We start from the raw sequence: 14,439 nt of genomic DNA on the forward strand, positions 1-14,439 counted from the left end.
AAAAAAAAAAAAATCTGCAAGAAAAAGCTTATTCGTTCATGTGCCACATTCTTATGTAAGCATTTTGGAATGTCTAACCTGATTCACTACTTCCAGTTTTGCCCCCATTTTAATCTGTTGTTATTCTTTCCTTCTTTCTTTCTTTATTCTATGTGTGTATCTTACCTTTTTATCGCTTTTTCCTTCCTTGCATCCATCCATTCACCTGTCCCTGTCCGGAGTGTTTGCCGACCCTGTACTAGGCACTATGGTAGGTTCTGGGGTACAAAGGGGAGGGAACTGGCGTGTTGAATCTACAGTGCTGTGACACGTCGAGAGAAATTCTCGTTTTTGAGCTCGGACATCACTTCTTCCTGTGTTGTCTTTGTTCCATTCTGACAGAGTCGTGGTGGTTCTGCTGTATAGCATGCGTCTATGATAGTACTTAATGTATTGTAATTAATTACTTATGAGCATCTCCCCCTTTGGGGTAGCCACCAAGCTTTCTTATTTCTGTATTTCTCCCATAGTATGTACCGTTTGATTGAAAGGCGTGATGGGATTAGGAGAAACAACACCGAGTTAGTAAATCAGCGTCAGTCGTCCTGGCCTAGAAACGGTGAAGAAAACATTCTGATACAGTGGGACATAGAAAGCCATCAAAGGTTTTGAACTTTGCAGCTACATGGTAGTGGCAGTATTTGTGTGAACATTCTAGAAGCTGTTTGTAGACCAACCTATAGGGGCTCAAATTACTGATCAAAAATATCAAGGGTGAAATGTAGTATATCTGGAAAAAAAATCTCAGCCCTGATGACATTGAGCTCAAGGTGTGTACTAGACTTAAATGCTTCACTGCTGAAGTACAGAGTTGCCCTCAGACGTACCCTGATAGTTCATGGACGCAGTTGACAAGAATCTTCATTTTTCCGTAGAATTACGGTAATTAAATAAAACTGTCTTATCGTCTACTTTTTAAAATTTACAAGTTGAGTTTTAAATTATACGTCTGCTATGGGGCTGCAAGGGGTGGGTTATAAGTAACAGATTCATTTTAGAAATCATTTTGAGATTATGGCTTGTTGCCGTCTTGTTTCGAATGTGACATTTAAAATGCATTTTCACAATTTATGAGATTTGGTGCTTTCTCAGATTCTTCAGTTGATACGAATTTTTCATATTGGTTAAACTTTTGACACCAAGATTTATTTATCTACATTTGTTATTTCAGAAAGAGTGGAGTCAGCATTATGTTTTACTATAATTTGTGCGCCTAAGTTGGTAAACATGGATTTTTGTCAATCCTTCTCTCCCTTGGATATTCTTACTATTTAAATTTCCATTTTCTTCTGATCCTTTTTCTTCTGAAGAAGCTGTAAAATCATTGAAAGATATATTTTAAGTGCATTTTTCTGGGATGGAGGTAGGGATCTTTAACTCAAGTTTCCATTATATAAAATTTAGAATTGGTTGTATGTTTTCGTATTTTTTCTCATAAAGACTACTTCAGTAATGATCGGTCATCATGAGCTAGTTAACTTAAACATTAAGGGTCAGTTTCGTCTAAAACATTGGAAAATAAATAACAGAAACTACTTGATACAGTTAGGGAAATTAAATGAGATAATGACTGTAAAGTATCTTGCACATAATAAGCACTAATGGTTGTCAGTTATTTTTATATTATTCTTTATGTAATAAAAGGAAAGAGAGGTAATAAAATCATGTAACTGAACCATCCCTTCAGGTTGATGAATTCTAAATCAGTGATTCACATGGACAAGTGAATCGAAATCATCTCTTTGGCGTTTTAAACTGTGCATACCTCCTGGATTTTCTTTTGTGTCTCTCCACTCACACCTGATGTGAGAATCACTGTGGTCGTGAGTTAATGTTACTCGGGACTATGTTGCATCCTTCATGTTTTTTGGAGGGGTTGTGGACAGACCAGTGGACTAAATAATCTGTAACATCCAATTATGTTTCTTACCTAGTGGCCAGTAGGAATAAAGAAGTCATCATCTTCCTGTAAGCACATTAGTAAACTTTTCCTAGAAGCCAACCACAGTTTTCTTTCAAACGCTTTTCTGTCCTCTGTTAGGCCTGTGCTTTGCCACTGGTTTGACATCTTAACAGTCTAGACAGTATTTGCTTTGCTTGTTAGTTACTCATATGTGTGTGGCTTTTATGTTTTTTTCTGAAATTAAAATGGAATAACTAGTCATAAAACTTACCCATCAGAAACTTAACCATCAAAAGAAGAAATGGACATGACACTTTGCTCTTGGTCATAAAATCTGCCTGCATATTTACTATTTGTTACCTTTTATTGTTTCTTATCATATGTTTTTCTAGGTCAGTTGCCTTAACTTGAACTTCAGAAGCACTATTGTTGATTAAAAAGAGAGGGGGGGGAAGTAAAAGGTGTGTATATATGTGTGTAATCTCAAACTCTGGCCCCAAACAACAGAACTAGAGTTTCTGCATTTGGGTTTTTAATGTTCCAGGCAATTCCTGATGGGTACTGAAGTTCAGGGTTTAGTACTGTATTAAGAAAGGAATCACTCATACATAAATTGAACTTAAAGTAGAGACGGAGCAGTGTGAAGAAGAGGAGTCGAGAACGACCCCCGACTGACCAAAGCCTGAGTGTCGCTACATCCCGTGTCCAGTGCCTGCGTCCCGCCGCCCTTACCATGATGCCCAAGAGAAAGGCTGAAGGGGAAGGTGAAGGTGATACAGCCAAGGCAAAGGACGAATCACCGGGTAGAGCTGCAAGGTGGTCTGCTGACCCTGCTCCTCCAAAGCCAGAGCCCCCCAAGCCTAAAGAGGCCCCAGCAAAGAAGGGAGAGAAGGTACCCAAAGGGAAAAAGGGAAAAGCTGATGCCGGCCAGGAGGGGAACAACCCTGCAGAAGATGGAGATGCCAAAGAGACCAGGCACAGAAAGCTGACGGTGCTGGGATGCCCAGTGAAGTGTGTGCACTTGTGATAACTGTGTGCTTCTGGGGACTGTACAGTTTGAAATACTATTTTTTTTTAATCAAGTTTTATAAAAATGCAGAATTTTGTTTTACTTTTTTTTAAGCTATGTTGTTAACACACAGAACACTTCATTGTTTGTTTGGGAAGGGGCATATGTCACTAACAGAATGTCTCCAAAGCTAGACTGGTATGAGGGAAAATGTCTTTTCCTGCTAGGTTTGAGAGACTTCCTCCCGGCTCCCAAGAAGAGGGATTCCCTGATGTTTACTCACAGCCACCTTGGCACAAATGCCTTGTGGTATGGAAAAACTAATTTGTTTTTATGTTCTATTCTCCCTCTGCCTTCAGTATAGTCTTGGAACCTGACCCCCAGTAATTGGTTACCAGTATGTCAAGCAAGCCGGACATTTCCAGTAACACCACTGAGATGGCAGCCCTCAAACGAGTAGCGGTTCCATTTGTAGATTGTTGGATCTTCAGATAAATTCTATCATTTTCATTTCATTTCCTGAAAGTCAGGGTCAGCTTGTGAAAAGTTGTTAAAAAACATGCTAAATGTGAAATGTCAACCCTCACTCTAAACTTCCTGTTAAGAGCATCCTATGAAGACTTCCCTGGGTTTTACAGCGGCTTTCTGATTTTTGGTAGATCATTAAAGGGAGTTTTAAAGTTGTTATATACAATCGTCTGCCCATGTCCTGCATGAAATACCATTATTGTTTACGAAAAGTATCTTTAATAAAGCTGGATACAGTTTGACTTGGAAAAAAAATAAAGGCAAAGTGATTAAAACTTGCCATCCATCTATCTGAGTTTTTTCCTCACTTTTTAATACTACTTTGGGCTTTCCAGTTTTACCAGGTTTGGGGAGTTTTCTTAAGTTTATGTATAATTCTCTGTTCCAATTATTTGATATTCCTTTAGTAGATATCTTTGTGTTACTCTTTAGCTTGTTTCTTTCTTTTTTTTTTTTTTTTATTGTGTCAAGACATTTATATTCTGCATTTAGATTCACATGTACCCTTGTAAGATAGACCTTAGGTGTGGTCCCACCAATCACCCTCCCACCACCCATCCTTCCCATTCCACTCCCCTCCCTCTCCCCCCTCCCCATATTCTTGGACTGTAATTGGGGTATAGCTTTTGTATGAAAGCTATAAACTAGTTTCATAGTAGGGCTGAATACATTGGATACTCTTTCTTCCATTCCTGAGATACTTTGCTAAGAAGAATATATTCCAGCTCCTTTAGCTTGTTTCTTATCAGTGTTTCTGTTTTCTATCTGTATAATCTCAATTATTATGTTTTTGAAAATTATTCTTAAAATGTAGGGACATATAATAATATAGAAAACAGGCAATCTAAATTCCCTAACACACTTCAGATATTCCCTTTCTCTTTTTTCATATAAGGTTTTATGTTTTTGTTTAAGAGCCTTTATATCTTTGTCCTTTTTTTTTTTTTTTTGAGATGGGGTCTTGCTATATTGTCCAGGCTGATCTCAAACCTCCTGAGTCAAGTGATCCTCTCACTGCAGATTCCTGAGTAAACTTGAACTATAAGTACAGGTCACTGCCCGGCTCCAAGACCCTCTATATAATGTAACATAAGTTTTTTTTTAAGGTACTGAATAATTCATATGGCTGTCATTTTTAATGTTTGTGTTCTATCAAAATAGGTTTAACCATTTCATAGCATTTGATAATTGCTGCTTTTCATTTTTTGCTATTTTAAATTGTGCTGACATACTTGAGCATGTGATACCCCTCCCTGCTCCTTCCCCTCATTTTACATTTCTTTAGGGTCCATACATATCTGGAAATAGATTTCCCATTCAAAGTCTGTGAACCCTTTTCTGCTATCGACTGTTATATCGGTACCACTAGTAAGGTGCCACATCTGTTTTTAGTGATATTACATTTAAAATATTTGCTTTTGATAACTGGCTTATTAAACAATGTAATTAGTGTAGAACCACTGTAAGTTGACCACCAAAGGCACTGTAACTAACTAGTCTACATATGGAGATGGTCAGTGTGAGAAAGTAGCCCACTGCACTGATAGGTACATGTACTTTACTTTCTTGTACAGCTTTTATTAGATGATATCATACAAAATCATACGTAGTCAAAACAGTATAATCATATAGGTAGTATTATGCAAAATCAATACATTTATTGTTTTCTCATGGTATAATCATTCTTTTTGTAAAAAGAGTCATTCTTGGTCTGTTTCATATTCTTTAGTACAAATGTAAGTGGAGAAAGTATCTAGGCCCTGGCTACACCACTCAGTGTATCTGGGCATTTTCCACAGCAAGTAACTTCAACTGCATTATCAGATGCCTGACATCCTCTTCTTTTGGAGTCTCTGTGATTTCTATGTCATCCTCGCTTCTTCCATTTCATCAGTTCCTTCATGCACTTTTACACTGGCCTATACCTTGGTCAGTGTTGGTTGGAAAATTGCTTCTGTGTCAGTTCATTACAGTTTGCCACAAAACCTTCAAAGTCTCCTCCTTCAAAGTCTGCCATGGGTGATGGACTGTCTGATAGGACCAGAACATTCTGCTCTTGAGTTGTCGCAAGTCCAGCTTTCTTGAAACGCTTCTGTATAGTTTCTGGCTGAACATTATTCCAGGTAGAACTGATGCAGAGGATAGTATCCAGAGTGTTAACTGACGCAGCAGATGAAGTTGCTTCCTCAGGTGGACCACAGGTTTGTGTTTTAGTAATGACCCATTGTAGGAGCTGGGCTCAGCAGTGCATTTTAAATGTTGTGATGGTGCCTTGATCAAGAGGTTGGATTTTTGAAGCTGTTTTTTGGAGGCAGAAATTTCATTGTCACGTACATGGGGATAATTCATTTGCAAGTGGCCAGGACAGTTGTCTACTGTCAGTAGAACAGACCATTTCTTCTTCATTTCTCAGTCTATACCCTTGCTCCTCAAATAGGGTGCCAGTCATCCATGTGCATTTGTTTGGACTCCAAGTGACAAGGAGGTCTTCGGGCTTCAGGTTCTTGAATGTGTGTGGCTTTGCTGATTTACCAATCACCGAGAGTGTCACCCTGTATGTGACCCTCGCACAAAGAATGAATGTCAAATGTTCTTTGCAAAGTTTTCTGCTCTAACATTTGCTATCCTTCATGATGAAATTCCTGTTAGGCATTGCCTTGAAAAAAGTCTGTACTCGTCATTGTTAAAGATACCATCTTTGGAGCCTCTGGTGAAGTCCAGGAACTTGTTGAACTCCACAACTTCTGGAACCTCTACTTTTATAAGTGGCAGGTTAAAATAAGTGTAGACCTAGATGTGATAGTGAGGACAGTTTATTGCTCTTTCCTGTTTTCCTCCCTCATTCTTTATAGTATCCTGTTCATCCCTCCAGTGTTTTTTTCTTTCTTTTTTTTTTCTTGCAGTTATAAACAATAGTATATTTTATTCTGGTGATCTTTTAATATCTAGATAAAGATCTTTATTTTTGACAGTCCTCCGCTTGGCCATCTGGTGACTGTAGTATAATTCAGCAGGGAGGTATGTGGCACTCTATCTAGGATGAGTTTGTGAACTTCATTGTCCCACTTCCTATATAGTGTTTTCTCAAACCGTCAGCTGAGAGGGCCTAGAAGCAATGATACCTCTGTACCAGTGAGCACACCCAGTGCCCAGATTTTGGTTTCTAATACCATTCTCCAATAAAAGCAACTAGGTCTCCTTGGAGAAATGACTGATCCAAGGATTGGGGCAGGAGGTAAAAATACAACATGCACCCGGGACATCTTGTAGTGCTAGAAAGTGAGGAACTACTCAAACAGAGTAAGGAACGGGCTCTGTCAAAGGGATACAGCTAACCGGAAGAGCTCCCAGTGGCCAAGATGGAACGATGGGAGCAACAAAATGGAGTAGAATTGGATTAGAACCCAAAGTACAAAATTGTACCTATGAATTCATACTAATAGAAACAAATGATTAAAGAGATAAATGGGGAGGAATAAAGAAATCTCCTATGCAGAGGAATTAATACAGAGCTCTCAAGGAAGCTTATTAATACATAACTCTCCTCTTATTAATTATGAGCTATGCAAAGTGACTTCCGTCCAAAGAATGCAGCATGGAAAATTGGGAAGAGGGTAACTTAACATAGGAGAGACCCAACAAATACTCCTAGACCTGTGATCAGAGTTAGCATCAGCGGTCAGAAATAATGTGTATGGTATGACGTGTTGAGAGTGGCACTCCACCTCTGTGGTCTTCTACCCACAAAAAGCATAGCCCCTGTCTAATGAGAAAAACATCAGTTCATAAGAAACATTCTATAAAATACCTCAAAACTTCCGGGTCATCAAAAACAAGGATGTCCAAAAAAACTGTCCTAGCCAAGATGAGCCTAAGGAGGTGACCATTACAACGTAATATGGAAACTGAGGATCTTGGAACAGAAATAGGACAATTAGGTATAAACTAAGGAAATCTAAATAACTAAATGAACTTAGTAATAATGTATCGGTTGGTTTATTACTTAATGACAAATGAACTATATTAATGTAAGATCTTAATAGCACAAACTGTGTTCTAGGGGAAATCTGTTTGCAGTTTTTCTGTAAACCTAAAACTATTTGGAAATAAAGTTTTTATCTGAAAAATAAATGCCTTTGTAATTCTGATATTGCCAAATTGCCATTTCATACAACTCATTGAATGGACAAAAGACCTGTTTTCTCATAGCCTCTCCAGGTGAATGTGTTGTCAAACTGGTTTATTGGTACTTCTCTCAGTATTATTAAGGGTAGATTTTTTTATATGTACTTAAGAGATATTTGTTTTTCCCTTCTGTGAACTCTTACATACTTTGTTTTCTTGTTGGGTCATTGGCCTTTTCCATTTTGGTTTTAGGAGTTCTCTATCTGGAGAACTTCCCCTTATTGTGACGAGGTGGATTGCAAGTACATATTTTTTAGATTATGATTTTTTTTTGTGCAGAACTTTTCACTTTTATATGGTGATATAATTTTTTTCTTTTATGTTTCTGATTTTAAAATAGAAAAGTCTTTACCACTCCAAGATTATGAGGAAATTCATTCATATTTTATTCTGGTACTTATGATTTCTGTTTTTTTACATTTAGATTTCAAAGTTTGGATTCTTCGATTCCTTCTGATCTTGAGACATTTGAGATGCCTAACTTTGTATTCACATTATTCCTGCATTAGCATACCTGTGGCCTTACAGGTGTCTGATATGTTTATAGTAAAAAGAAATGCTTAAACATTTGGTGAATAAGACGTCTCAACTTTCTGGAAAGGATATTAAGACAAGTATTTCATTGTGTCATAATTCTGAATCATGGCTTGTAAATAATTTTACACTAATGAAAACTGCCTTAAAGTTTCTTTTTACTATTAAATTTTAGTATATTTTGTAGTACTATTCCACTGATTATCAGTATTGTGCATTATTCACTATTAATTCAGTTTTCCCCATCTTGTTTTTCATAGGATTCCTGCTTATTTTATTAAACTGGTCAGTGATCTTTTTTTCCATTTCCTTAGAACTCCTCACTGGTTTTATGGTCCCCTAAGATTACTAAACTCTTTATTTCGTACTCTTTAGAAATTTAATTAATGGGCCAGTTAGCTGTTTCAGTTCATGAAGAAACTGGACCAATAATGTCAGTGGATGCTGCCTAATGTACAGTGGGGTTTTAGCATCACGTTTTATAAAGGTGTTCATGATATTTCCCCACGAGGTGATGAAACTAGTATCACTGACCTGAATTTTAACAGACATTTGGGAAGCTATCTGATGTTGTGGAATATTGGCTCCTGGAAAATACCACCCAAAATTTCCTGTTGAATTTATTGCTATAGAAAGATGGTACCACCTTTACAGAGTTGGTAGCAACTATAGGAGGTGGCAGTTGTGGTGAAAGAGCATCAAACCAGGACAGGACAGTTGGAGTATTTGTTAAGGTTTGGAGTCTGCTTTATAGGTATTTTAATATTGATGAGAATTAGGTAAGGAACATGATATAGTACAACAGTTTAAGATTGACAGAGCAAGGCAAGGGTTTTGAGGTGAGATTTTTTAATCTTGGAAAATGAACAATCATTTGCTCCTATTTATTGAAAAACTGAATAATCTGATGTTGGTTTATATGGGATTTTGGGGAAGTTCCTGAAATGAACAATGAAGTTATTTGTAGGTCTTATCTGCCTAGGCAAGAGTTTCCTGGAATAGTGAAGTCATGTTGTTGAAGACAGCTGTATAGTGATAATGTGGGTTGTAAACTTGATGAAGACAGTTTCAGTTCTTAGTGTTCATTTAAAACCACTATAAACTTGAACATGTATTTTATAAAAAGTCTGGTTTATAGACCCATCTACAAAGAAAATGCATTCTCTTAGTGAATTGTTTACATTTGATTTTTTTCCTTCTGAGGAATGAGACCTACCTAACCTTAATAACGAATGTGTTTAACACACTCAAAGAGGCAGTTGAATATATGAGTCTCCAGCTTAGTAAAAGATCAGAGGTGGAAATTTGGGAGTTATTGGATAGATGCTGTTGAAGCTAACCACCCTGAACGAGTTACTTAAGGAGGAAATAGAGTGAAAAGAAAAGTGCTTGGGCCTTCAGAGTCCAGTTCTGGACATATAGCCACACTGGTATGGTGCGTATGTGTGGCCAGGGGTGGAGTGGATAAACCAGAGCGATTGGAAGAAAACTAGGATGTTGTTACAGGGAAGTCAAGCAAAGTGTTTTTAGGATGATGAGGGAGTGATCAAACTCCTATAATTATAGGGAAGGAGAGTTGAGGGTATTGGTGTAGGTTAGTTGAGAAAATTTCTCCCTTAAAGCTTCTGTCTTAAACTCAAAGGGTGTGTGTAAACACAGGCACTCAGTGGTGGTGGGTTGGGGAAAGGGTCCCCCTGTAATTGTGGATAGTGGAGATGGTATGGAGTAGACTTGGGGACAGTTGGTGATCAAGCCCAGCACAGAAACATAGTAGGTTATTGACTTGTTAAGGCCCATTTAGGTTTGCTGATGACAGCCGCTCTGTTGTGGGCCTCTTCTGCAGCACTGCAGTGAGCTGGTGCTGATGTGGAGAGAACACATCAGAGGGAAGGGAGATGAGGATGAGATGGACGAGCATGTGCTTGTGCATTGGGATAGACACAGTGGATGTGCCTTCTTCCTGCTTTCCATTTCTGGAGTGACTGTGCTCTGAGTTGCTTGGCTGCGGCTGCTTCGTTCGTTTCTGATGGCTGTCTTTTCACGTCTTGATTGATATTTAGCCCATCTGCACTTACTTCAGTGGGAAGTAAATTAAGTAGTTCCACCCTGTCCCTGGTGGCCACAGGGTCTTGAGATTGCTGGTGTTGCTGCTTAGGAAGAAGGGGGTTAGTTGGATGGAATTACAACAGAGGAATAGAGTTTACCGGGAGGTCAGAGGATAGGCGAGTTGTTCCTGGTAAAGTGATACCCTTGTGTGAAGCTGAGGCCAGAGCAAAGTACTGTAAGGAGATAGAAGCTGCAAATAATTTCCTGGAGGCTGTGAAGCGCGCACTGGAACTGTGTCTTTGGAAATGGGGCTGAAAAGTAGCCAGGTCCTTATATGCCCAGGTGGACAAAGACCTGTTGGCCTGAGATGAATTTTCACTTAACAGCTTTTTTGTACATATGTAAGATACAGACTGTTGACAAAGCTATTCAGTCTGTCATGATATCCTTCATATAAGAATTCCCTGGTAGGAAATTCTGTTTTCAGATTAATTATTAAAAAATGAGAGTATTTTCATAGAAGTAAATTTAATATCTTTGATCTCACATCACCCCATTATTTAATCTCTCATTTTGGCTATGATTGTGGAAAGGGGGTTATTGGTGTGTAGCCTGTAATTTCATATACAGGACATACATTTTGGCCAGGTGTGGTGGCTCATCCCTATAATCTCAGCACTCCGGGAAGCTGAGATGGAAGGATCTCTTGAGCTCAGGAGTTTGGGACCTGCCTGAGCAAGAGCAGGACCCCCGTCCCTACCAAAAATAGAAAAAATCAGCCAGACATCCTAACAGATCCCTGTGTCCTAGCTACACTGGAGGCTGAGACAGCAGGAGGATTGCTTGAACCCAGGAGTCAGAGGTTGCTGTGAGCCAGGCTGATGGCATGGTACTCTGGCTTGGAGACAGACTCTATCTCAAAAAACAAACAACAAAAATACCCCAACCGAACAGTACAAGTATTTTATGTCTGTAGTTTGGGAGTGTACAGTAGAGGAAGTAACATCTGTTGAATACTTACTGTGCTAGGCACAATGCATGCATTCAAATTTAGAACTCCCAAGCTTTTGAGGTAGTTGTTAATCCCTTTCTCCAGAGTGAACTAAGCGCAGCTTTCTCAGTGAGTACTTCTCACTCTCCCAATGTCCATAAAGGAATCAGGACTTGAATGGAGGTTGGGCTTTCTCTAAAACTTACTCTCGATTTCTTTTTACAAAGTAGACGTCCGTGCTGTAAACCCTTGATCACTGGTGCTGTTGTATATACTGTAATTAACATTTCACCATTGGTGTTAATTAAATATAGGAATATATTATCTCTCAGCTTTTGAGGATCAAAACTGAACAGATAGTAAGCAATAATGAAGCAAAGAGAGAATCAAGACCCATATGGTCAATCTTTGATTAACTAGAATCCATTTAATTCTGTTTAATGGCAAATTCAAAGATAGCCAGAATAATACCCTATTTGTCAGAATTCTGGTTAATTCAAGTATTACCATTTTTAAATGATTTTCCATATCCTCGCAGTTTCTTTGAACATATTTTAAAGGCTATCGTTTGTAATGCATATGCACATTTCACCCTCTTTTTTGTCATTGTATGTTAATCTAATAATGGTACTTTATTTTTTCTATTTGTAATATGCTGAAGTTTCTTAAATTAGTGAGATTAGAAGGATAAAAAATTGTACAAATAATAACGAAAACCTTCGGGGAAAAAACAAAGTCGTAACTGTTGAGTTTAGTCAAATACAGATTTTCTTTTTACTTTTTTGGTTGAGATATGACTACCTGGCCTTTACCTTAGATCTTTTAAGGAAACTAGAGTAGACCTGTTAATTGGCTCATTGTTATGTCCCCTCCCTGTTAGGAATGGGATGTGAACAATTTCTTATTTTCCATTTAGCAAGTAACATGGTAGAAGATTAAGGTAGTTCCCCTACTTCCCTCAAAAAAATTACAAAAAACCTTTTTGTGAAGGTGAAGGTAGTTTTCTAGTTTTGAGGTCAAGTTATTTAGCCTTAGGAAGATTCTTTTGGGGTGGAGTATTTTCAATGTCTTTGAAATTAACTGACCATATAGGAGGATGGATTTTTTTTTTTTTTTCTTATAGGTCCCTTTCCTTCCTCAAAGAAAAACTACAAGAAGGCTGAAGAGTGCTGGCATTTGTATTATGTTGCCAAGGAAGGAAAATTGGCCACTAGCCAGTAGAATTTGTCTTACAAAGACTTTAATAAAGTGTTAGTTTTAAAAAAATGTGATAAACTATTGTGTCATAAATTACAGAATGACAAAATAACAGTTGTCCGTTCAGATGTCTTTTGGAGAGAAAGGTTAGGAAGTTGCCTACATATGTTCTTCCTCTCTTTTTTAAAACATGACAAGCAAATTCATATTTACCTTGTGCCAAGCATACTAAGAACATTCTCGGTGAAACCTACATGAATATTTAGGAAGCAGAAAATTTTATGAGATGTGTACTTTAAAAACGTATCAAAGACAATCTGCTCTATAAAAGACAGTACATATAGAAGAGGATTTACTTTTTGCTTATCATTGAAAAAAATGTCATTGATACAGAATTACTATTTTTGAAAGGAATTAAAGTTTCATTTGTATAGTCGCTATAAGAATGTGGTCTTTTAAGTATCTAAGTGTATATTATTACTTAATTCTTCCTATTAAAATAAGATCTCTAAAGTGCTGTTTTAATTTCATATTTCTGGAGGTAAGTAGTTAAAAGGGTGACTGATTAGCTGGGCTTCTCTGTATCTTCACTGTCATTGGGTCATCCTGTGTCACCTGTGGTGGCTAGTCTGATCATTTTCAGCCTTCTAGGTTGATGTTCTTTATTTTGAGGTAATACAGTACTATTGAATCATTGGTGCTAATTAGAGGGTAGAGTATGATGTTAATTTAGAAGTATCAATAAGAAATAATATAGTCTTGGTGCCTGTGGCTCAAGCAGCTAAGGCACCAGCCACAAACACCTGAGCTGGTGGGTTCGAATCCAGCCCGCCAAACAACAATGACGTCTGCAACCAAAAAGTAGCTGGGTGTTGTGGCGGGTGCCTGTAGTCTCAGCTACTTGGGAGGTGGAGGCAGGAGAATCGCTTGAGCCCAGGAGTTGGAGGTTGCTGTGAGCTGTGATTTCAGAGCACTCTACCCAGGGTGACAACAGCTTGAGGCTCTGTCTCAAAAAAAAAAAAAAAAAGAAAGAAAGAAAAAAGAAATAATGTGACTTGATACAACAAAATTATTTTTTGGATGATGTGATGTGATGAGGATAGAAAGGGACACAATGTTTTTTAAAAAAACTTTAACATGGGGCAGTGCCTGTGGCTCAGAGGAGTAAGGCACTGATCCCATATGCCAAAGGTGGCAGATTCAAACCCTGCCCCAGCCAAAAACTACAAAAACAAAAACTTTAACATGGATTTGGTAGTAAAACTGGAATAATGCAATGACCACTTGAGGCTTCCAGTAACTTTCATAAAATTTTGTATTCAAACTGTTTCCTTTCAAGAAGACTGTACTTCCCTAGGGTTTGAGACCTTGTTGTGCTTCTTTCAAGCCTTGTATGCCTCTTTCTTTAAAAAAACAAAACAAAACAATAATAGCTTCCTCTTAAATAGCTACTTCCAAGGAATCAACTGATGTTTCTAAGGCAGTTGGTTGGGGGTGACCACAACATGAGGAACTGTATTAAAGGGTCATGGCATTAGGAGGGTTGAGAGCCACTGCCCTAAGGCATACTTGAGTCAGCATAATGGTTTCATATGGAGGTGTCAAAATATTCCATTTTCTAGTGAATACTAAACTAAAATGGGGAAAACTTCAGCAATTGGAATATGAAAAAGAGGATTTTCCTATTTATGTTCATTTTAATTATTATCTTGGGGAGCTGAAAATACCTTTCAAGAATGAGTGGCAACAGCATTGGCTTGCACTCAAATTTTAAGAGGCACGGTGCCCAGAGAGGGCTCCAAAGCTATTTTGCTGGCTGCCTGCTCTGTAGCAGCTGACTGGCCAGCTGCAGAGCACATTGGTCTGACCGTGATTGCTTTCATCCTTGAGCAGAGCAAGTTAACACAATTTAAATCAAGAGACACATTATAGAAGCTCCTGACCCCAGGATAACCTCTCATTTCCTACCTTTGACGGAGGGCAAGTTCAGTTTCTTCCTAACTTCCA

At 38.1% G+C, this 14,439-nt stretch overlaps 1 protein-coding gene and 1 pseudogene across 1 annotated transcript in view; both read left to right on the forward strand.

Moving 5' to 3' along the window:
- The window catches only part of CDK17 (cyclin dependent kinase 17), a 92,134-nt gene that overhangs the window by 8,332 nt on the left and 69,363 nt on the right, over nt 1-14,439 (forward strand). The window lies entirely within an intron of this gene.
- On the forward strand, nt 2,679-3,671 carry LOC100966204 (annotated as a pseudogene).

This window comes from Otolemur garnettii, unplaced genomic scaffold, assembly GCF_000181295.1.
Source record: "Otolemur garnettii isolate 467f Iridium unplaced genomic scaffold, OtoGar3 scaffold00007, whole genome shotgun sequence".
NCBI lineage: Eukaryota > Metazoa > Chordata > Mammalia > Primates > Galagidae > Otolemur > Otolemur garnettii.